At 36.4% G+C, this 23,381-nt stretch overlaps 1 protein-coding gene across 1 annotated transcript in view; it reads left to right on the forward strand.

The window, feature by feature from the left end:
- Positions 1–23,381, forward strand: part of COL24A1 (collagen type XXIV alpha 1 chain) — a 421,320-nt gene that overhangs the window by 43,712 nt on the left and 354,227 nt on the right. The gene's annotated exons all lie outside the window — the stretch shown is intronic.

Genomic DNA, 23,381 nt, shown 5'->3' on the forward strand with positions numbered 1-23,381 from the left:
AAACCAAACAAACAAAAAAAACCAAAAAAACAAGATCTTAGGTTATAAAAGACCCTTCAGCTAATGGTGGATATAAAATTCACATGCAAGGAAAAGTAAAAAATTTCTGAATATTAGAATATTAAAATATTACCCCCCCCCCCAGTATATTAGGGCAATGACTACTTTTGAAACTTTGAAGTCATCTTGTAACTTTTACGTAACCAAACTGAGGTTGAGGTTTAGTTGCTTTTCTGTATTACACATGGATATTTAAGAGTTCTCATTTCAGTGAGAAATAATAATCTTTGCCATGATATATATGCAAATGTGAAACTTGAAGGGTAGAATGGAAGTGAATACTAGAAATAGCTAGTGAAAAAAGAGTAGTCATATGCATATGACTTGGCTTTCTCTGAGACAGAAAGGAATATTAACACAACTGCTATAATTATTTTATCAAAGGTGTTATGGAGTTTACTGGAGTAACACAAGTGTGAATTTTCCTTTATCTGTGCTGCATTATTTTCCCAAAGACAGAATTATTAGTTTTCAGTAGGGAATGAAGAAGACAAAAATTTCTTCCTAAGGTATTAAGGGCCTCAAAATGTTGTACAGCAGTATTTGACTTGCTGTGGATATCTAAATAGGTATAATAGTAAGGTTGTTATATTAATGTATTAAATTTTCTACTTGGGAGATTTAGGTTGCAGGCAGTATTCAGGTTATTATTGCTCTATTCAAATCCCATCTGCCATTTTCTAGGTCCCTTAGCCGTGGGAAGGTTGTTTATCCTCCCTACACCTTGTTTTTCTCATCTGTAAAATGTTGATGTAATATTACCTACTGTATTGTGAGTTTTGGGGAAGAGGGAATGAGATAATAACTTAGATGACAAAGGGTCAAAGAATCAGTCCTTAGTAAATGTAAATTTATCTAGTTTTGTAAAGAATCTTGACCTCTTGCTTTTCTTTATAACATCTGTTATGGGACTAAATTGTAAAATAATGAAAAGGTTTTGATCTTACAGTGACTGAACTGTTATTTTTATGGCCTTTATCATAGTCTTCATTTCAGATAGTAGTTAGAATATGCTAACTCCCTTGAGGTTATTAGTTGCCCCCATGGAGACGTGAAACTGCAGAGTTGATCATTTATAACATAATTTGTCTTAATATTCCATCATTAATCTGTTCATTTACTGCTCCTCAGTGTACCTCTGACTACTAATGTATCTGTTAGGAACTGTACTGCCATATTGAATCAAACAAAGATCTTGTAATATACAATGATCTCAATTGTTTTACTTAATATTAAATATATAGTTATTGCATCCTGCATAGTGATATTATATATAATATAAGAATATACTAATCTTTAAATTCTGCAATTTAATGATATCTGTGGCTCATGAAATTAGCAATTCAGAAAGGAAAAAACTAAGTAAATGTTGAGCAGTTTTAGTGTAGAGAAGTAAACAACATGCTACCTCTGGGAAGAAATATTATTGATAGGCACAAGAAAAAAAAGGTAATCATTTTAATTTGATGATATATTTACTTAAAGCAGTAATAATACTTAACCATAATTTGAACTCGAAGGTTGCCTTTCGAAGACCTATATGCATATTAACATGACCCATTGGTGTTTTAAAATGTTAAAAAGAATATATTATTTTTGTTCTGTTTCAAGTCAGTTAACAGCATTATTTTAAGGCCATGAATTTAATATCTTTCACAAATTTATTTTTCTCTTGTATTACTTTTTAAACCTTTCAAATCTGACTTTTTTTGTTGTTAACAAATAGAAAAAGGCCCTGTAGAAGCCAGAGATCTTGATAAATTGTCAGTTAGCAGCTGTTATAGAATTTTCTTTAGAGAAGGCTTTGTACAAAGTATTTTAAACTAAATTACTTATTGATAAATGAAATATCCATAGTGTACTATGGTTTAAAAGTTGTTCAGAGTGGTATTGAAATATTTGAAATGATTTTATAATGTTTCTGAGAATGTTTTCCTTCTTTACATCTGATGATGGAAAGTATACCTACACAATTTTTTTTGGAAAACAAATATTGCTAGGAAAAGACTACATCTTTACCTAGCAGGCTTGTACATGTTACTTTGAGTGTACAGTAGAAATGCATTCAAAAGGATCTTTTATATTGTTCTTGTGGTTTTTGTGAAAGGAGAAAGACATTGTTGGGTAGAATGTTTAGGTAAGTTATAAGCTTTTTTTAAATTTAGTAAACTAATTTGTTGCATTTTTATAACACTTAATTTATAGAGTTATTTCCTGTAAATGGGATCCATGCTAGAATAATGGCTCATTCTACCTTTACCCTAGATACTCCTATTACTTAATCCTTGCAGTTCTTCCCCCAAAGTGCTAGATGTTCTTGAGATCAAGAACTTAAGTTCTTTATTTTGTAATTTAAAAAACTGAGCTAAGTCCAGAAAGGTTAAGAGAATTGCTCAGGGTCATTTAGGGAGTTTACAGCAGGATTATGAGAGAAAACATTGATATTGATCTGTGCTTTTAGCTATGTATTTGGGGTATAATATGAGAAATAAATAGGTATTTGGGTTTTGATAAATATGAGGTAATTATATATTTTTATCTGTTAAACTATTTTATGGAATTATGGTGAAGTATTACTACTAATACTAAAAGTGGCTGTTTAAATTATATCTGATGTTCTGGTTTGCTGAGTACTGTTTTAATGTTTAAAACAACCCACTGAAACAGATACTGTGTTCAATATGTCATAAAGCAGTTACTTGACATGTACATGGGTTAAAAGGCGACACAACTACTCATTGGCAGTTCTAGAATGCAAATCCAGGCCTGATAGAATCATAATGACTGTGATTTTAATAGTTTTGAATATTGTTTTCTATTAATTTATTAAAGTCAATGTTTATTATATATTGGTTTTTCAGTATTTCTATTTCTAGCATATATGCAAGAGGAAGCAAAATACTGTTTTGCTCAAAAGCCAAGGGAATAAATATAGTTTTGGATGATAGATAGTTATGATTTCACTATTTTTTTCCCTCTGGAAATATCTGGAAATATTAAAATTCTTCTAATATAGACAAAACTCAAGTAATCTTTAAAGCTAAAATGTAAGAATGTGGTGTATATCACACCAACAAGTCATAAAACCTGTTGAGATAAACAGATTGTAATGTAAAAATAGTTTTGAAAAATACAAGTATTGTTGAGGTTTCAGCAGCAGTATTTTCTTCACTCTTCAGTAGATTCTTTTGACTTGCTTTTTTCTTTTCCTTCTTTTAACCCACCCTCCCAATCCCATTTTTTAAAACCAGTATTAACATCTTTAACAATCTAAATGTTTGCCTCTGGTTTTATTGCCTCAGTTTAGCCATATTCATATAACACTTATTTTCCTAGGAACTGAAGTATATTTTCACTTCCCACTAAGTGTCTTAAGTTTTTGCCAAAAGGCAGACAAATTGGATCCAGAGTACATGCTGGGTTGGATAGAAGACAAGAATTATAATTTTGAACTTGGATTCAAGATTATTTTTTAAATTCATTTTTATCCGATCAATTGCTAAAATTGGAAGCCTACTATTTCAAACTTTAAGAACATTAGTGATGAAAAAAAAAGAACATTAGTGATGTAATCAACTGAAACAGTTTTTTATATTCAAGAAGATGAGCCAAGTATAAGCAGTTAAGCACATCTTAGCATTAAGGTCTAACTCAGAGCAATTGTGAAATATGATGAAAGCAGATTTCTATAAATGTATAATATTTTTTTCTGAATATCAAAAGCCCTATTATTTAATGATAATTAAAAATCATTGTGAATTCTTATTTTATTTTGATAGAATGAATTCAGTTATTTTTTAAAAAGTATTTCCATTATATAGAAAGTACACAGAAAATATCTGTATAAAGTTGGAAAAGAAAACCCCTGAATGCATGAAGTAGAATGCATTGTGATTTATCAGTTATGCAAAAAATATGCAGCTTTTTATACATTATTTAAAGCAAGAGCAGTACTAACAAGCTGTAACAATACTGCATGTCAATGAGAACAATAACAGAAAAAAAATCAGAGTTGGCATAAAATCAGTGCATGAAGAGAAAAGTATGGAAATTTCTGTTGTTCCATTGCTAACTCTATAGATCATGTCTCACTGGCCCATTTTTCTTGTAAAAATCTGCAGAGCTATGTTTTATTTTGGCTTGGTTCCCAGTCCACGTGTTGTACTGAAGGAGTAATACAAAAGCTGCTGCTTAGGGGCTTACTTTCTACTATTCCCATCTCCTCTGCAATCTGCCATTCCCACTAATGGCAGGGGAAGCTGAGAACGAGACAACACAGTACTGACTTCGCCACCAGGCAAGCCAATGATTTCCAAAGTGGTGTATTTGTGGGACTTTGAAAATGTTCCTGTGCCCAAAGATATTTCCCTCAGTCTGGCTCATGTAATTGAAATTCCAACATTAGCAATAAATTCATTTGGCTGAAAGTATTTTGGTTTCCAGAAGTCTTTTAAAAACTCCAGAATAAACTGTGATCTGTCATTGAGCATCATTTTGAGAATTTATCTAGCATACTATTTTTCTTTTTTAAAAATATTTATTGAGTTGTAGATGAACACATAGTATCTTTATTTTTTTATGCGGTGCTGAGGATTGAACCCAGTGCCTCACACATGCGAGGCAAGTGCTTTACCACTGGGCTAAAGCCGCAGCCCAACAGCATACTATTTTTCTATACAATAGCTAGTTAAAGGGACAAAAGGGTTAATGGTATGAAAGCAAAAGTTGAATACCACTTAAAAGAAGTTATTGGTCAATGTTGTTAGGATTTGGGGACAAAGGTTGGAAAAAGTCTGTTGTGTGCTTGAAGGAAGTATATTTTAAGAAAGAGATGTTGGCAGAAAGATGTTTGTTTTGTATTCATCCTGCAATTTAAGTTTCTTCAGGTTTTCCACCTATCTAGGATCATTCTTTTATTTAATGTTTTGAAAATAATTAAAATCCATATCCTTAGGACTTTAGGAAATATACTTAACCCAAGAAATGCTTACATTCTCATGGTTATTGATTTTGATCTCATTCTGATTCTTTCTTAGGAATATTTTGATCAACTGTGATCTTCCTGTCTTGTTACTATTTCTCAATTTTAGGTTTGTCTGATAATTTTGGTCAAAACTCACAGACCTTTGTTTTATTCCTTGAGGCATGCTGACATGAGTACACTAATATTTGACAAACTTTGCTTAAGACTTGTAATTACCTAATCTGTAAACTAAGTTATTCCATTAAAGAGAAAGAACCTGTAATGTTGACTTTCAGACAACAGTGCAGTAGCAGTGGCTAAAGAGAAATCTATGTGATGTAGGAGATACACTCTAAGTTGTTAAGTTCAAGGACTGTAGTGCATTCACTGTGCTATCTCAGTCCAGTGTCTGGTACATGGCAAGAACATATTATTAGTGTGTGGACTTTGATGTTCTTTAATTTGATTTGACTGTTCCCCTTCCCTCAGTTCTACTGCATATTTTCACCTTGTAGTTTGCTTCTCAAAGGATTATTCTCTTTCATTTTCCCACAGTCCTCTGACTCCACTCACCCATGATTTTATTTCAAGTCAGCTGAGTATAACTGGTTAACCTGTTATTAATCTCTCAGTGATATTACCTTTCATCTGATTATGCATAATGATTAGCCTACCTTTGCCTTCCCTTCATAGATAGAAGCAAAAGTTACAGGGAAGTTACTTAAAAAAAAAAAAAAAAGAAGAGCAGTCTTCCTCTGTTAAATTTTGTCACTAGCCCTAGAATGCTGCAGGTGTCTTATTGTATCCTGTTGTCTTGTAGTTCACATAGTAAACAGTGTTATATTAATAAGACATACTTCTTGCCTTTAATGAGCTTACTGTCTTAGAAATAAAACATACAAAAGTAAATCACAAAAGCATATTATGCTATGGCAAATGCAATGATGAAGATATGAAAAGGATATTATAGTATATAGCTGAGAGTTATAGAAATTTCTTGGGGATGGGGGTAGGTAAGTGGAGGGATCTGGGAAGGAGGAGATATTTAAAATGAATCTTGAGGATGTGTGGAAGTCATTCTGATGATACTCTGTGTAGGAGATAATAACGATATTTGCACATAGATGGCTCGTAAGTAAAGGGCTGGAGGAAAAAGCAGTTCCTTGTTCCTAAATGACACATTGTAAGGCAGAAAGGGTCACACTAGGTAAGGCTTGAGGAATATTCAAGGACCAAATTATAAAGGAACTTGTATGCTATATTAAACATTTATCATGTAGTCGAGAGATGCTAAGAGTTTTAAGAAGGGAGTGCTAGAGGTAAATTCTCTACTCCCCAGAATTTCTTGGACATTTTTGTGGATTCTATGGAGGAATGCTATTACCTTTCTCTTCCTGTTTTTCCTCCCATCTTTTGTGATGCTTTTACCTTTCTAAAACTTTGAAACTTGAAAGTTAGAAGAAGGAAGCCCATGACAAAAAGGAAGGATGATAATGCAGAAGTTATCTTGTGCTGTTGAGAATGCTTTCATATATGTAGAAAATGTCTTTATGAATATAAATAATTTCAATTTAGTAGGGGAGAAAGAAGATTGTTAAAAAGTGTAAACCACTAGTGTATAAATTTCACAGCATGGATATGATAAGGACATTCCCAATATATATGTATATACAAATAATTCTCACTTTGCATGATTTCAATATATTCAGATTCTAGTTACCAAAGTTTAATTAAATAGTACCAGCTCCCTGGAACATTACCATAATATTTTATTTTTCTTTCTCTCTTTTCTTAATTTGTTCTAGTTAGTTATACATGACAGTAGAATACATTTTGACACATTGTGCACAACTGGAGCATAACTTCTCCTTCTTCTGGCTGTACATGGTGCAGAGTCACACCAGTAGCATGATTTTATATATATATATATAGATAGATAGATAGATAGATAGATAGATAGATAGATAATATATATAAACCTATATAAATAATGTCCATCTCATTCCATTGTCCTTCCCATTCCTGTATTCCTACGCCTACCCTCATTCTCCTCTGCACAATCCAAAGTTCCTTAATTCTTCCCTATCAACCCTCCATTATGGATCAACATCTGCTTATCAGAGGAAACATTTGGTCTTTGTTTTTGGGAGGTTTGGCTTATTTCACTTAGCGTGATATTTTCCAACTCCATCCTTTCACCAGCAAATTCCATAATTTCATTCTTCTTTTAAGGATGAGTAATATTCCATTGTGTATATGTTCCACATTTTCTTTATCCATTCATCTGTTGAAGGGCATCTAGTTGGTTCCATAGTTTAGTTATTGTGAATTGAGCTGCTATAAACATTGATGTGGCTGTGTCACTGTAGTATACTGATTTTAAGTCCTTTGGGAATAAATCAAGGAGTGGCATAACTCGGTCAAATGATGGTTCCATTTCAAGTTTTCTGAGGAATTACTGCTTTCCAGAGAAGTGGAACCAATTTACAGTCCCACCAGAAATGTTTGAGTGTATCTTTTCCCCACATCCTCACCAACACTTATTATTGCTCGTATTCTTGGTAATTGCCATTCTGACTGGAGTGAGATGAAATTTTAGAGTAGTTTTTATTTGCATTTCTCTAATTGCTAGAGGTGATGAATACTTTTTCATGTTTGTAGATCAATTGTATTTCTTTTTCTGTGAAGTGTCTGTTCAGTTCCTTAGCCCATTTAAATCATAATATTTAAATGTGATTAATTACATAAAGTATAAACTTTGCTACTGGCTGTTTAGTACAAAAATTACTATGTAAGTAACAGTTGTACATAATGATTGGTAACAAGTCAGATTATTTTGTTCAAGTATGTTAGTGAATGCTCACTGGATAGCAGTTGTTCAATTCATGCACAGACAAGCAAAGTATGCAGTTGTGCAGCTTCCTTTTCTCTCCATGATAAACCTAGGTGACATTTTACCCAATGGATCATAAGAAGAAGCAGTTAGTTAACAAAGGTGAAAGTACAGCAAAGTAAAGGAAGATTTATACTACAGGAATTAAAATTAGAATCAAATGCAAGTGGAGTTATACAAGAAATAGCTGACTATGGCTAACATTCAAGAAACCTAATATGTGCAGCCAGAACTTAGCGAAGGTGAACTTTTTGATATAAATGAGGAAAGTAATTTTGATGAATAGGATAAAGATGTTCCAAAGGATGTGACATTGGCGCAAAAAAAAAAATCTTTGGAGTTATTTTATGACATTGAAAGTACAAAGGATAAAATGTGAGAGATGATCCAGACTTAGAAAGGAGTATGACAATTTGCCAATGCACAGAAAATTACTTGATTCCTATGATAATTTAGACAAGAACAAAAAGAGAAGCAGTGAGTAAACAACTTTTCAAAGAAATGACATTCTAATTCTCAATGTTCCTGATATTTTTACTTATACTATATTAAATATTAGTTTTATATTTTTACATTTCCCTATATAATGTTAGAAAGTTATTGACATTTTAACAAAATTTTTAAAGATCATGGATAATTCTATTTTTTCCATTGATTATTTTTTAAGCAACTAATTCTTTTTTTAAAAATTCTTTTGTTTTAGTTGTAGATGGACACAATATCTTTATTTGTTTTTATGTGGTGCTGAGGATAGAACCTAGTGCCTCACACATGCCAGGCAAGTGCTCTACCACTGAGCCACAACCTCAACCCCTTTCCATTGATTATTACGGGGTAAAAATGGGAATTCATAACCCACTTGAATCAAATGTATGAAATATGATATGTCAAGAGCTTTGTAATGTTTTGAACAACCAATAATAATAAAAAAAATAAATATGCTACAAAAAAAAAAGATTTCTTGGGCTGGGGATGTGGCTCAAGTGGTAGCACGCTTGCCTCGCATGCGTGCGGCACGGGTTCCATCCTCAGCACCACATACAAACAAAGATGTTGTGTCCGCCGAAAACGAAAAAAATAAATAAATATTAAAATTCTCTCTCTCTCTCTCTCTCTCTCTCTCTCTCTCTCTCTCTCTCTCTCTCCTCTCTATCTTTTAAAAAAAGATTCCTTTGTATGGTTTCAGCTTTCACAGTCAGTTTTATGATCTTATACTATTCTGCAAAGCAAGGAAGGCATGCATATGAATAATGTCCAGTTTTCCTTATGGATAAACACCTTTGGTACTAGGGGAAATTAGAAATTTGTTTCTTTTCTATCTCCTAATAGTTCTGATTTTGATTCAGTAGTGTGAATTGATGGTATTTGCTAGGGATCAAATTTTTGTTCAAAAATATTAAAATTAAAGTATATTAAAATCTTCATAGAAAATTATATATTGTTAATGAAATTTTTAGTATTCTTGCTATGTGGGTATAGAAAACAATGATTCAATAATATTTTTTAAAAATTATAATACTAATTTTTGAAAATAAAATGCCATCTACCTAGATTGGAACAATGACAAAGCTTGAATGTAGGCAGTTTTCCCAGGAACTTATGCTCTTTAGAATTTCATGGACTGGTATTTAAATAGAAAATAAAGTAGGTGTATAGTCAAAAATTTAGGGAATAAATGAAGGTCTTTATAAAATAGTAGTGATAATTTCCATATGTTACAGATAAAAGAATATCAGATTTTTTAAAAAAGGAAGTCTTTATTCTCTTTCTTATCTTTTATCTCAACATTACGACAATTGAAATACCTATTAAATATTTGCTATCAGAATCTGTTTCCACCCAATTAATTTTCCATCAGTTCATTTATTCATATAGTTTCTGCACTTAGTTAATGAGCACCTACTATATTTTTTTCTATAAAAGCTTCACTAATTTTATTGTCTCAAATATTTGTTCACATGTTGCTTTCATTGTTTTATATCTGGAATTTCATTTTCTGAGGAGAAAAATAATATAAGAATTATAAGTGTTTTCAGGTATAAGGCTCCACCAATGGAATACAATGCCTATATCATGTCTTCTAACCCATGTGAACTTCCAGTTAAATCGGGTTAAGATTATATGGTATCTCCAGGGAATATTGCAACTGTAGTTCTTATTTTTATGCTTTTGTTGGTTCATTATAGTTACACATAATAATTGGGTTCTTTTTGTCTGAATAAAATTCATTTTGACATAATAATACATTCATGGAATTTAATTTACTCCGTTTCAGTCCTTGGTGCCTCCTGTTTCCCTTCCCTTCTCCTTCCCCCTATACACCTTTCTCTTCTCTACTGGTCTTCCATTTATTTATTTATTTATTTGACTTTTGTTTTTTTTGGGGGGGTATTGGCTTATTTTACTTAGTATGATAGTCTTCAGATCCATCCACTTAATGGTTAATGTCATAAAGTCATTTTTCTTTATGGCTCAGTATATTCCATTGTGTATATATGCCACAATTTTTTTTTTATTTTATTGTTGGTTGTTCAAAACATTACATAGTTCTTAATATACCATATTTCACAGATTGATTCAAGTGGGTTATGAACTCCCATTTTTACCCCGTATACAGATTGCTGTGTCACATCAGTTACATTTCCATTGATTTACAAATTGCCTTTCTAGTGACTGATGTATTCTGCTGTCTGTCTCATTCTCCACTATCCCCCCTCCCCTCCCCTCCCCTCCCCTCCCCTTCTCTCTCTCCACCCCCTGTACTATAAATCGTTTCTTCCACTTATATAATTTTTCTCCTACCCCTCTTTTCCTCTTATATGTAATTGTGTATAACCCTGAGGCTCACCTTCCAATTCCATGCAATTTCCCTTCCCTCTCCCTTTCCCTCCCGCCTATCATCCCTGTTTAATGTTAATCTTCTCAAGCTCTTCATCTCTACCCTGTCCTTGGTTACTCCCCTTATATCAAAGAAGACATTTGGCATTTGTTTTTTAAGGATTGGCTAGCTTCGCTTAGCATAATCTGCTCTAATGCCATCCATTTCCCTCCAAATTCTATGATTTTGTCATTTCTTATTGCAGAGTAATACTCCATTGTGTATAAATGCCACATTTTTTTTAATCCATTCACCTATTGAAGGGCTTCTAGGTTGGTTCCACAATCTTGCTATCGTGAATTGTGCTGCTATGAACATCGATGTAGCAGTGTCCCTGTAACATGCTCTTGTTAGGTCTTTAGGGAATAGACCGAGAAGGGGAATAGCTGGGTCAAATGGTGGTTCCATTCCCAGCTTTCCAAGAAATCTCCATACTGCTTTCCAAATTGGCTGCACCATTTTGCAGTCCCACCAACAATGAACAAGTGTACCCATTTCCCCGCATCCTCGCCAGCACTTGTTGTTGTTGGACTTCTTAATGGCTGCCAATCTTACTGGAGTGAGATGGTATCTTAGGGTGGTTTTGATTTGCATTTCTCTGACTCCTAGCGATGTTGAGCATTTTTTCATGTACTTGTTAATTGATTGTATGTCCTCCTCTGAGAAGTGTCTGTTCAGGTCCTTGGCCCATTTGTTGATTGGGTTATTTGTTATCTTATTATCTAATTATTTGAGTTCTTTGTATACTCTGGATATTAGTGCTCTATCTGCAGTGTGTGGAGTAAAGATTTGTTCCCAGGATGTAGGCTCCCTGTTTATCTCTCTTATTGTTTCTTTTGTTGAGAGAAAACTTTTTAGTTTGAGTAAGTCCCATTTGTTGATTCTAGTTGTTAACTCTTGCGCTATGGGTGTCCTATTGAGGAATTTGGAGCCCGACCCCACAGTATGTAGATCATAGCCGACTTTTTCTTCTATCAGACGCCGTGTCTCTGATTTAATATCGAGCTCCTTGATCCATTTTGAGTTAACTTTTGTGCATGGCAAAAGAAAGGGATTCAGTTTCATTTTGATGCAAATGGATTTCCAGTTTTCCCAGCACCATTTGTTGAAGATGCTATCCTTCCTCCATTGCATGCTTTTAGCCCCTTTATCAAATATAAGATAGTTGTAGTTTTGTGGATTGGTTACTGTGTCTTCTATTCTGTACCATTGGTCCACTCACCTGTTTTGGTACCAGTACCATGCTGTTTTTGTTACTATTGCTCTGTAGTATAGTTTGAAGTCTGGTATCGCTATACCGCCTGATTCACACTTCCTGCTTAGCATTGTTTTTGCTATTCTGGGTCTTTTATTATTCCATATGAATTTCCTGATTGTTTTATCTATTTCTACAAAAAATGCTGTTGGGATTTTGATTGGGATAGCATTGAACTCATAGAGAACTTTTGGTAATATCGCCATTTTGATGATGTTAGTTCTGCCTATCCATGGACAGGGTATATTTTTCCATCTTCTGAGGTCTTCTTCTATATCTCTCTTTAGGGTTCTGTAGTTTTCATTGTATAGGTCTTTCAACTCTTTTGTTAGGTTGATTCCCAAGTATTTTATTTTTGGGGGGGATATTGTGAATGGAGTAGTTGTCCTCATTTCCGTTTCAGAGGATTTGTCCCTGATATACAGGAATGCATTTGATTTATGCGTGTTGATTTTATATCCTGCCACTTTGCTGAATTCATTTATTAACTCTAATAGTTTCTTTGTAGACCCTTTTGGGTCTGTTAGGTATAGAATCATATCGTCTGCAAATAGTGATAATTTAAGTTCTTCTTTTCCTATTTTTATGCCTTTAATTTCTTTCGTCTGTCTAATTGCTCTGGCCAGTGTTTCGAGGACTATGTTAAACAGAAGTGGTGAGAGAGGGCATCCCTGTCTTGTACCAGATCTTAGAGGGAATGCCTTCAATTTTTCTCCATTCAGAATGATGCTGGCCTGTGGCTTATCATAGATTGCTTTTACAATGGTGAGGTATGATCCTGTTATCCCTAATTTTTCTAGAGTTTTGAACATAAAGGGATGCTGTATTTTGTCGAATGCTTTTTCTGCATCTATCGAGATGATCATATGGTTCTTATTTTTAAGTCTATCGATGTGGTGAATAACATTTATTGATTTCCGTATATTGAACCAGCCTTGCATCCCAGGGATGAATCCTACTTGATCATGGTGTATAATTTTATTGATATGATATTGAATCCGATTCGCCAGAATTTTATTGAGGATTTTTGCATCTAGGTTCATTAGAGATATTGGTCTGTAGTTTTCTTTCTTTGAAGTGTCTCTGTCTAGTTTAGGTATCAGGGTGATGTTGGCCTCATAGAATGTCTTTGGAAGTTCTCCCTCTTTTTCTATTTCCTGAAATAGCTTGAAAAGTATTGGTGTTAGTTCCTCTTTAAAGGTTTTGTAAAACTCTGCTGTATACCCGTCCGGTCCTGGGCTTTTCTTAGTTGGTAGTCTTTTTATGGTTTCTTCTATTTCCTCTATTGTTATTGGTCTGTTTAGGCTGTCTATATCTTCCTGACTCAATCTGGGCAGATCATATGACTTAAGAAATTTATCGATGCCTTCACTATCTTCTATTTTATTGGAGTATAAGGATTCAAAGTAATTTCTGATTATCTTCTGTATTTCTGAAGTGTTTGTTGTGATATTGCCTTTTTCATCGCATATGCTAGTAATTTGGGTTCTCTCTCTTCTTCTCTTCGTTAGCATGGCTAAGGGTCTGTCGATTTTATTTATTTTTTCAAAGAACCAACTTTTGGTTTTGTCAATTTTTTCAATTGTTTCTTTTGTTTCGATTTCATTAATTTCAGCTCTGATTTTAATTATTTCTTGCCTTCTACTTCTTTTTCTGTTGTTTTGCTCTTCTTTTTCTAGGATTTTGAGATGATATATGAGATCGTTTATTTGTTGGTTTTTTCTTTTTTTAAGGAATGTGCTCCAAGCAATGAATTTTCCTCTTAAAACTGCTTTCAATGTGTCCCATGGATTCCGATATGTTGTGTCTGTGATTTCATTTAACTCTAAGAAGTTTTTAATTTCCTCCTTAATGTCTTCTATGACCCATTGATCATTCAGTAACCTATTGTTCATTCTCCAAGTGATGCATGATTTTTCCTTCCTTCTTTTATCGTTGATTTTCAGTTTCATTCTATTATGATCAGATAAGATGCATGGTATTATTTCTACTCCTTTATATTGTCTAAGAGTTGCCCTGTGGCATAATATATGATCTATTTTTGTGAAGGATCCATGTGCTGCTGAGAAAAAAGTGTAACTACTTGATGTTGGGTGGTATATTCTATATATGTCAATTAAGTCTAGGTTGTTAATTGTGTTGTTGAGTTCTATAGTTTCCTTATTTAACTTTTGTTTGGAAGATCTGTCCAGTGGTGAGAGAGGTGTGTTGAAGTCTCCCATGATTATTGTATGGTGGTCTATTAGACTCTTGTACTTGAGAAGAGTTTGCTTGATGAACGTAGCTGCACCATTGTTTGGGGCATATATATTTATGATTGTTATGTCTTGTTGGTGTATGGTTCCCTTGAGCAGTATGCAGTGTCCCTCTTTATCCTTTTTGATTAACTTTGGCTTGAAATCTATTTTATTTGATATGAGTATGGACACTCCTGCTTGTTTCCGCAGTCCATATGAGTGGAATGATTTTTCCCAGCCTTTCACCTTCAGTCTATGTATATCTTTTCCTATCAAATGCGTCTCCTGTAGGCAACATATTGTTGGATCTTGTTTTGTGATCCATTCGACTAGCCTGTGTCTCTTAATTGGTGAGTTTAAGCCATTAACATTTAGGGTTATTATTGAGATTTGGTTTGTTCCTCCGGTCATATTTGTTTATTTATGTTACTAAACCTGATTAGTTTTCCTCTTTGATTACTTTCCCCCCTTTACTGTCCTACCTCCCACTGATGGTTTTCAATGTTATTTTCAGTTTCCTCTTCCTGTAATGTTTTGCCAAGGATTTTTTGAAGAGATGGTTTTCTAGCTGCGAATTCTTTTAACTTTTGTTTATCGTGAAAGGTTTTAATTTCATCTTCCATCCTGAAGCTTAATTTTGCCGGATACACGATTCTTGGTTGGAACCCATTTTCTTTCAGTGTTTGAAAAATGTTATTCCAGGATCTTCTAGCTTTCAGAGTCTGTGTTGAGAGATCAGCTGTTATCCTGATTGGTTTGCCCCTAAATGTAATCTGCTTTCTTTCTCTTGTAGCTTTTAAAATTCTCTCCTTATTCTGTATGTTTGGCATCTTCATTATAATGTGTCTAGGTGTGGATCTCTTATGATTTTGCACTTTTGGCGTCCTGTAGGCTTCTAGGATATGGGATTCTGCTTCATTCTTCAAGTCTGGGAAGTTTTCTCGTATTATTTCATTGAATAGATTGTTTATTCCTTTGGTTTGGAGCTCTGTGCCTTCCTGTATCCCAATGACTATTAAGTTTGGTCTTTTAATGTTATCCCATATTTCTTGAATGTTCTGTTCATGGTTTCTTAGCAGTCTTGCTGAGCTGTCTATGTTCTTCTCAAGTTGAAATACTGTGTCTTCATTGTCTGATGTTCTATCTTCTAAGTGATCTATTCTGCTGATAGTATTGTCAGTTGAGGTTTTAAGTTGGTTTATTGCTTCCTGCATTTCTAGGATTTCTATTTGTTTGTTTTTTATTACTTCTAACTCCCTGTGAAATTGATCTTTTACTTCCTGGATTTGTTTCTGTAGTTCCTTGTCAATGTGATCTTTCATTGTCTGATTTTGCTGTCTCATGTTTTCCTTGAGACTCCAGATCATCTGAAGCATGTATATCCTGAACTCTTTATCTGACATTCCATCTGTTGCAGCTATTACCTCTTCTAGAGTTGAGTTGACCTGCATTGCTTGTGGTCCTTTCTTTCCTTGTCTTTTCATATTGCTTGCGTTTCTTTCTGCTTGGTGAAACTGTTGTGTTTTTGAAATTTTCCCCCTATTTATTTATATTGCTCTTGTATAGTTGGGATATCTCTCTTGTAGGGCGGGTAGTGGCTGTGCTCCTCCTCTAATTAGGGTGATCTATCTACCACGCTGGTTGGTCGTAGGTCTGCCCACCCTGCGGGCACGGGTGGCTGCTCTACTCTGCCCCCACTCCAATTGCGGTGACGTTCCTACCACGTCCTCGGATCGTTGGTCCTGATCCGGATGTGGGCGGCAGCTCTGCTCCACCTCTACTCCAATTGGTGTGATGTGTCTACCACGCTGGTCGGCCTCTAAGCCTGTTCCGCCGGTGGGTCTCAGATCTGCCTACCTTGCGGGCTTGGGCAGCAGTTCTGCATAGCCCCCACTCCCAGTGGGGGTACCTAACTGCCTCTCCAATGGGTCGCTGGGCCTTTTCCGGACACTGGCGGCGGCTCTGTTCAACCCCCACTCCAACCAGTGTGACGTGACTGCCTCGATGCTACTTGTCCACCACACTGGCAGGCTGCCGAGCCTGTCCTGCCAGTGGGACGCAGGTCTGCCTACCTTGCAGGATCAGACGGCGGCTCTTCACGGCCTCCACTCCAAGTGGGGTGACTTGGCTACCCTGCCGTCGGGTCGCTGGTCCTGTTCCAGGCGTGGGCGGCTACTCTCCTCGGCCCCAGCTGCAGTTGGGGTGTCGTGATACCACACCGGTGGGTCCCTTAGCCTGCTCTGGGCACAGGTGGGAGCTCCACTCTGCCCCCCAGGCCCCCGCAGCACCCAGCAGGACCCGGACCAAGAAGCAGTCCCTGGAGGATCCCCAAACCTGAGCCAGAGCAGCTTCGGGAGCCAGGAGCCGGCCTCTCCGATCCCCGCCACGTTCTGCTAGGAGCAGGCTCTACAGAGCAACCGCCGCAGGTTCCCCAACCCCAGGCCAAAACAGCCCTGGGAGCCCAAGCCTGCCCGCACCAGACTCTCCCTGCTCGGTGCCCAAGCCTGGCCACACCAGACTCTCCCTGCTCGGTGCACGCTCCGCTGGGAGCAAAGTCAAAGACGCAGTTCCCGCGGGCTCCCCAGCCCCGGGCCAAAACTGTTCCGGGAGTCAGAGTCCCGCTGCCCCTCGTCGCAAGTTTCACTTGTAGCTGGCCTCAGCTTGCGGTCCCTGCAGGTTCCCCGGCCCTGGGCTCAAGCAGCTACGGGAGCCAGAACCCAGCCTCTCCGATCCCTGCCACACTCTTCTAGGAGCAGGCTCCACAGAGGTACCCCAACCTCAGGTCCAAGCAGCCCCGGGAGCCCGAGCCTGGCTGCTCCAACCTCTCCCAGCTAAGTGTGCGCTCCGCCAGGGGCAGGGTCAAAGACGCAGTCCCCGCGGGCTCCCTAGCCCCAGGCCAAAACTGTTCCAGGAGTCGGAGTCCTCGAAGGATCCCCCGCCCTGGGCCAAAGCAACCCGGGGAACTAGAATCTGGCCACTCAAAGTCCGGCGCCCGCCTTGCCAGGGGTGAGCCCCGAAGAGTATTCTCCTCAGGTTCTCCAGTCCCGAGCCTGAGCGATCTGTCTGCGAGACGCAGGCAAATACCAGCCTGGAATCACCTGTTCCGTAGTTGAATGAGCTGAGATCAGTAGAAAACAGGGATGATTGCATCAGCTCTCCAAGATGGCGGCTGCTGTCCTCCTCCGTGTTCCGACCGGTGTCAGGAATCGAACTGGACCGGTTCTCTCCTCTGTCTCAAAGCCGGAACTCAGCATTCAGCGTGGCCAGTGCGCCGCTGGCAGGAGCCTCCAGAATCCGCTTCGCTGTAATCCCGCTCTGGTACCTCGCCGCTAACTAACTAGCGCGCGCCCCAGACTCCATCCGCGGGGCGGTCCGCCGACCAGGTACTGCTACCCTCCGTGCGGAGAAATCGCCCGCGACCAAGCCCCTGCAGCCGAATCCTGCGCGCTGGAAATCTGTCCTCTAGATTCTGGAGCACCTCAATTTCACTGGAAATTCCCACCAAGGTAGCCTTCAGCCGTTTCACCTCGTCTTTCTCCCGCACAGTGACGCGGCGCACTGGGGTGCTGCACTCCCATTGCCGCCATCTTCCGGTCCCCATACCACAATTTCTTTATCCGTTCATCTATTGATGGGCATCTAGATTGGTTACATTGCTTAGCTATTGTGACTTGTACTGCTATAAACATTGATATGGCTGCATCACTATAGTATGCTGATTTCAAATCCTTTAAATATGTATGAAGGAGTAGGGTAATTGGTCAAATGGTGATTCCATTTCTAGTTTTTTGAGGAAACTCTATACTGATTTCCACGTTGGATACACTTGTTTTTAGTCCCACCATCAATGTACAACCATTCTCTTTTACCTACGATGTCCTCTTCAGTATTTTTGTTATATGTATTCTTCATAATTGCTATTCTGACTGGAATGAGATGATTTCAGTGTTAATTTGTTAGAGATGTTGAACATTTTTCCATATATTTGTTAACCATTTGTATTTCATCTTCTGTGAAGTATCTGTTTACTTCATTTTCTCATTTATTGATTGGATTATTATTATTGTTGTTGTTATCATTATTATTAGTAGTGTTAAGTTTTTAGAGTTCTTTGTATATACTTGAAATTAATGTCTTATCTGAGGTATAGGCGGCAAAGATTTTTCTTCCATTCTGTACTCTCTCACTTCACATACTTTATTGTTTTTATTGTTTCCTTTGATGTGAGAAAGCTTTTTAGTTTGATGCCATCTTATTTATTGATTATTTATTTTACTTCTTGTACTGGAGAGTCTTGTTAAGGAAGTCAGTTCATAAGCTGAAATGTTGGAGTGCTGGGCCAATATTTTTGATCTAATTTCTAGGACTTTGATTCACTTTGATTTTATTTTTGTGCAGGGTGAGAGAAGGGGCTAAATTTTATTTTACTACATATGGACTTCCAGTTATCTCAGCACCATTTGTTGAAGATATATTATTTCCAATTATGTTTTTAGCACCTTTATCTAGTATGACATAATTGTATTTGTGTGGAATAATCTCTGTGTCTTCTATTCTTTACCTTTGGTCTTCTTGCCTGTTTTGGTGCCAATACTCTGCTGTTTTTATTACTGTTGCTCTGAAGTATAATTTAAGGTCTGGCATTGTGATGCCTTCTACTTTTCTCACTGAGGATTACTTTGGCTGTTCCGAGCCTGTTATTTTTCAAAAGAAAAATAAGGACTGATTTTTTAATTTCCATGAATAACAACATTAGTATTTTGATGAGACATCAACATTGAATTAAATTAATATTAAATCTGCATAGTTCTTTTGGAATATAACCATTTTGACAATATTAATTTTGACTACACAGGAAGATGGAAGATCTTTTCATTTTCTGTGGTCATCTTCAAGTTCTTTCTTTAGTGTTTTATAGTTTTAATTGTAGAGATCTTTCACCTCTTGTGTTAGATTGATTCCTAGGCATTTCATTTTGCAGGGGGGCTATGTTGAATGGGATAGTTTTTCTGATTTCTGTTACAACTGACTCATCATTGGTATATAGGAATGCAAGTGATTCACGTGGGTTAATTTTGTAACCTACTGCTTGGTGAATTCATTTATGAGTTCTAGAAGTTTTCTGAGTCTTTTAAATATAGGATCATGTCATCAGCAAACAGATGTACAGCTCTTCTGTTTCCATTTGTATTTCTTTAATTTATCTCTTTTGCCTAATTGCTCTGGCTAGAGTTTCAAGGACTATGTTGAATAGTAGTGGTCAAAGATGGCATCCTTGTCTTGTTCCTGTTGTCAGAGGGAATGCTTTCAGTTTTCCTCCATTTGGAATGATGTTGTCCTTGGGTTTGTCATATATATAACTTTTTACAATTTTGAGTATGTTCCTTCAATCTCTATTTTTTCTAGTATTAAAAACATGAATTGTTGCTGTATTTTGTGAAATGCTTTTTCTGCATCTATTGAGATAATCATGTGATTCTTGCCTTTAAGTCTGTTTATGGGATGAATTACATTTATTGATTTCCGTATGTTGATCCAACCTTGCATCCCTGGGATGCAACCCACCCTCATGGTGTGTTATCTTTTTAATGTGTTTTTGTATGTAATTTTCCAGTATTGAAATATTAAGAATATTACATCAGTGTTCATCAAGGATATTGGTCTGAAGTTTTCTTTCCTTGATGTGTCTTGTTCTCGTTTTTATGTCAGAGTTATACTAGCTTCATAGATTGTGTTTGGGAGGGTAACACCATTTTCTGCTTCATGGAATAATTTGAGGAGGATTGGCACTAGGTCTTCTTTCAATTTCTGGTAGAGCTCTACTGAGAATCCATTCAGTCCTGGGCATTCTTTGTTTGTTGGCTTTTACTTGCATCTTCAATTTCCTTACTTGAAATTGGCCCCTTAAAATTTCTATATCCTCCTGGTTCAACTTTGGTAAGTCATATGACTCTACAAATGTGTCAATGTCTTCAGGATTTTCTACCTTATTGGAATATAAATTTTCAAAAGTTTCTGATTATCCTTTATAATGGTGTCTGGTGATATTTCCTTTTTCATCTTGTATTTTAATAGTTTCAGTTTTTTTCTCCTCTTCTTGGTTAGCTTAGTTAAGGGTTTTATCAGTTTTGTTAATTTTCTTAAGTAAACATCTTTCTGTTTTGTTGATATTTAAAAAAATTTTAAATTATAATTTCATTGATTTTGGCTCTGATTTTAATTATGTCCGTTTTCTATTCATTTTTATTTTGATTTGTTCTTTTTCTAGGGCCTTGAGATGTAATGTTAAAATGTTTATTTGATGTCTTTCTATTTTTTAATGAATGAGGTCAATGCTATGAACTATTTTCTTAGAATGCATTCATAGTGCTTCAGAGATTTTGATATGTTCTGTCACTATTCTTATTTACCTCTAAGCATTTTTTTGATTTCACCCCTGATTTCTTCTGCTATCCATTCATCATTCAGTAACATATTATTTAGTTTTTAAGTGTTAAAGTAGCTTCTATTATTTATCTTATCATTGATTTCTAATTGCATTCTATTATGATCTGATAGGATGTAAGGAATTATCTCAATTTCTTTTTGTGATTTGCGGAAGTTACTTGTGGCCTAAGCTATAGTCTCCACCATGTGGCCTGCGCAATGGTTTCATTAATGAGGTTCTAGGCATAAAGTTATTTAGAAGAGATCGAAATAAAACACACAGACTCAGTTACCTTATTTCTATTGCTAGGTCCGAGATGGCTCACCTCTCTGGTTCCCACCTCTAACTGCCCAGCAGGGCAGCAAGGATTACTCAGGGCTAGCAGGAGAGAGAGAGAGTGAACACGCCTGGGAGTAGCCTTTTATTGGGGAACAAGAGATTCAGGGGAGAATTCCATCCAATGAAGGTTGAGGGGGGACCGCACTCCAAGGTCAGGGTCAGTGATTGGGTCCCCAGGGTCAGTGGTCAGGCACACACCCACACGGATGGGCTCTCTCATCAGGAAAGGGCCGGGAAAGCTTCGACACAGCCAAAGCGCCTCAGACCCTTAACGGGAGCCACCCAATCACGTGTCAGAAATGGCTTCCCACAATAGTCTATTTTAGAAATGTGATTTCCTTAAGCAGTATGAAATGATCTTCTTTGTCTCTTCTGGTTAATTTTGGCTGAAAGTCCACTTCATTTTATAGATACCCCTTGGATCTTCTTTATTAGATCCAAATAAGTGATGTGTTTTTTTTTTCCATCCTCCCATGTTCAGTCTAGGTATTTCTTTTCTAATGAGGCAAAATTTTGGGGGACAGCATATTGTTGGGTATTGTTTTCTAATTCAATCTGCCACCCTCTGTCTTTTTAAATTAAATTATTTATTTATTCTAATTTGTTATATATGATGGCAGAATGTAATTCATTTCATATTTCACATAATAGAGCACAATTTTTTTTGTTTCTTCATACATGTACTTAGGTTAATGATGACCATTGCATTCCACCGCCTTTCCTACCCAGGTGCCTCCTCCTTCTCCCTCCCTCCCCTTTATCCTTCATTCCTCCCACCATCCCCCATCACCATTATGAGTCAGCATCCTCATATGAAAGAAATCACTCAGCCTTTTGTTTCTTGGGATTGGCTTACTTCACTTAGCATTATATTCTTTAACTCCATCCATTTACCTGAAAATGCCATGATTTTATTCTCTTTTAATGCTGAGTAATATTCCATTGTGTGAGTGTGTGAGTGTGAGTGTGTGTGTGTGTGTGTGTGTGTGTGTGTGTACCAAAGTTTCCCTATTCATTCATCTATTGAAGGGCATCTGGGTTGGTTCCATAATTTAGCTATTGTGAATTGTGCTGCTATAAACATTGATGTAAATGTGTCCCTGTAGTATGCTGTTTTTAAGTCCTTTGGGTATAAACTCAAGAGTTGGATAGCTGGGTCAAATGGTGGTTCCATTCCAAGTTTTCTAAGGAATCTACATATTACTTTTCAGATTGTACCAATTTTAAGTCCCACCAACAATGTATGAGTGTGCCTTTTTCCCGAAATCCTCGCCAAAACTTATTGTTGTTTGTATTCTTGATAACTGCCATTTTGACTATAGTGAGATGAAATCTTAGAGTACTTTGGATTTGCATTTCTCTAATTACTAGAGATGTTGAATATTTTTTCATATATTTGTTGATTGATTGTATATCCTCTTCTGAGAAGTGTCTGTTCAGGTCCTTGCCCATTTATTGACTGGGTTATTTGTTTTTTTTAATTATTTTTGGTGTTGAAGATTTTTGAGTGCTTATATTCTAGAGATTAGTGATCTATCTGATGTGCTTGTCATAAAGATTTGCTCCCATTCTGTGGGTTCTCTATTCATATCACTGATGGTTTCTTTTGCTGAGAAGCTTTTTAGTTTGAATCCATCTCATTTATTGATTCTTGGTTTTAATTCTTGTGCTATAGGAGTCTTATTAAGGAAGTAGGGGACTAATCCAACATGATGGAGATTTGGGTCTACTTTTTCTTCTATTAGGTGCAAGGTCTCTGGTTTAATTCCTAGGTCTTTGATCTACTTCGAGTTGACTTTTGTGCATGGTGAAAGATAGGAGTTTAATTTCATTTTGTTGCACATGGATTTCTAATTTTCCCAGCACCATTTGTTGAAGAGGGTATCTTTTCTCCGATGTATGTTTTTGGCGCCTTTGTCTAATATAAGATAACTATAGTTATGTGGGTTAGTCTCTGTGTCCTCTATTCTGTACCATTGGTCTACAAGTCTATTTTGGTGCCAGTCCCATGCTGTTTCTTTTACTGTTGCTCTGTAGTATAGTTTAAAATCTGGTATAGTGATGACACCTGCTTTACTCTTCTTGCTGAGGATTGCTTTAGCTATTCTGGGTCTCTTATTTTTCCAGATGAATTTCATGACTGCTTTTTGTATTTCTATGAGGAATGTCATTGGTATTTTAATTGGAACTGCATTAAATCTGTATAATGCTTTTTGGCAGTATGGTCATTTTGACAATATTAATTGTGCCTATTTTTGCCTATCCAAGAAGAAGGTAAATCTTTCTATCTTCTAAGATGTTATTTAATTTCTTTCTGTAGTATTTTGTA

This window comes from Spermophilus citellus, assembly GCF_964194105.1.
Source record: "Spermophilus citellus genome assembly, chromosome: 9".
NCBI lineage: Eukaryota > Metazoa > Chordata > Mammalia > Rodentia > Sciuridae > Spermophilus > Spermophilus citellus.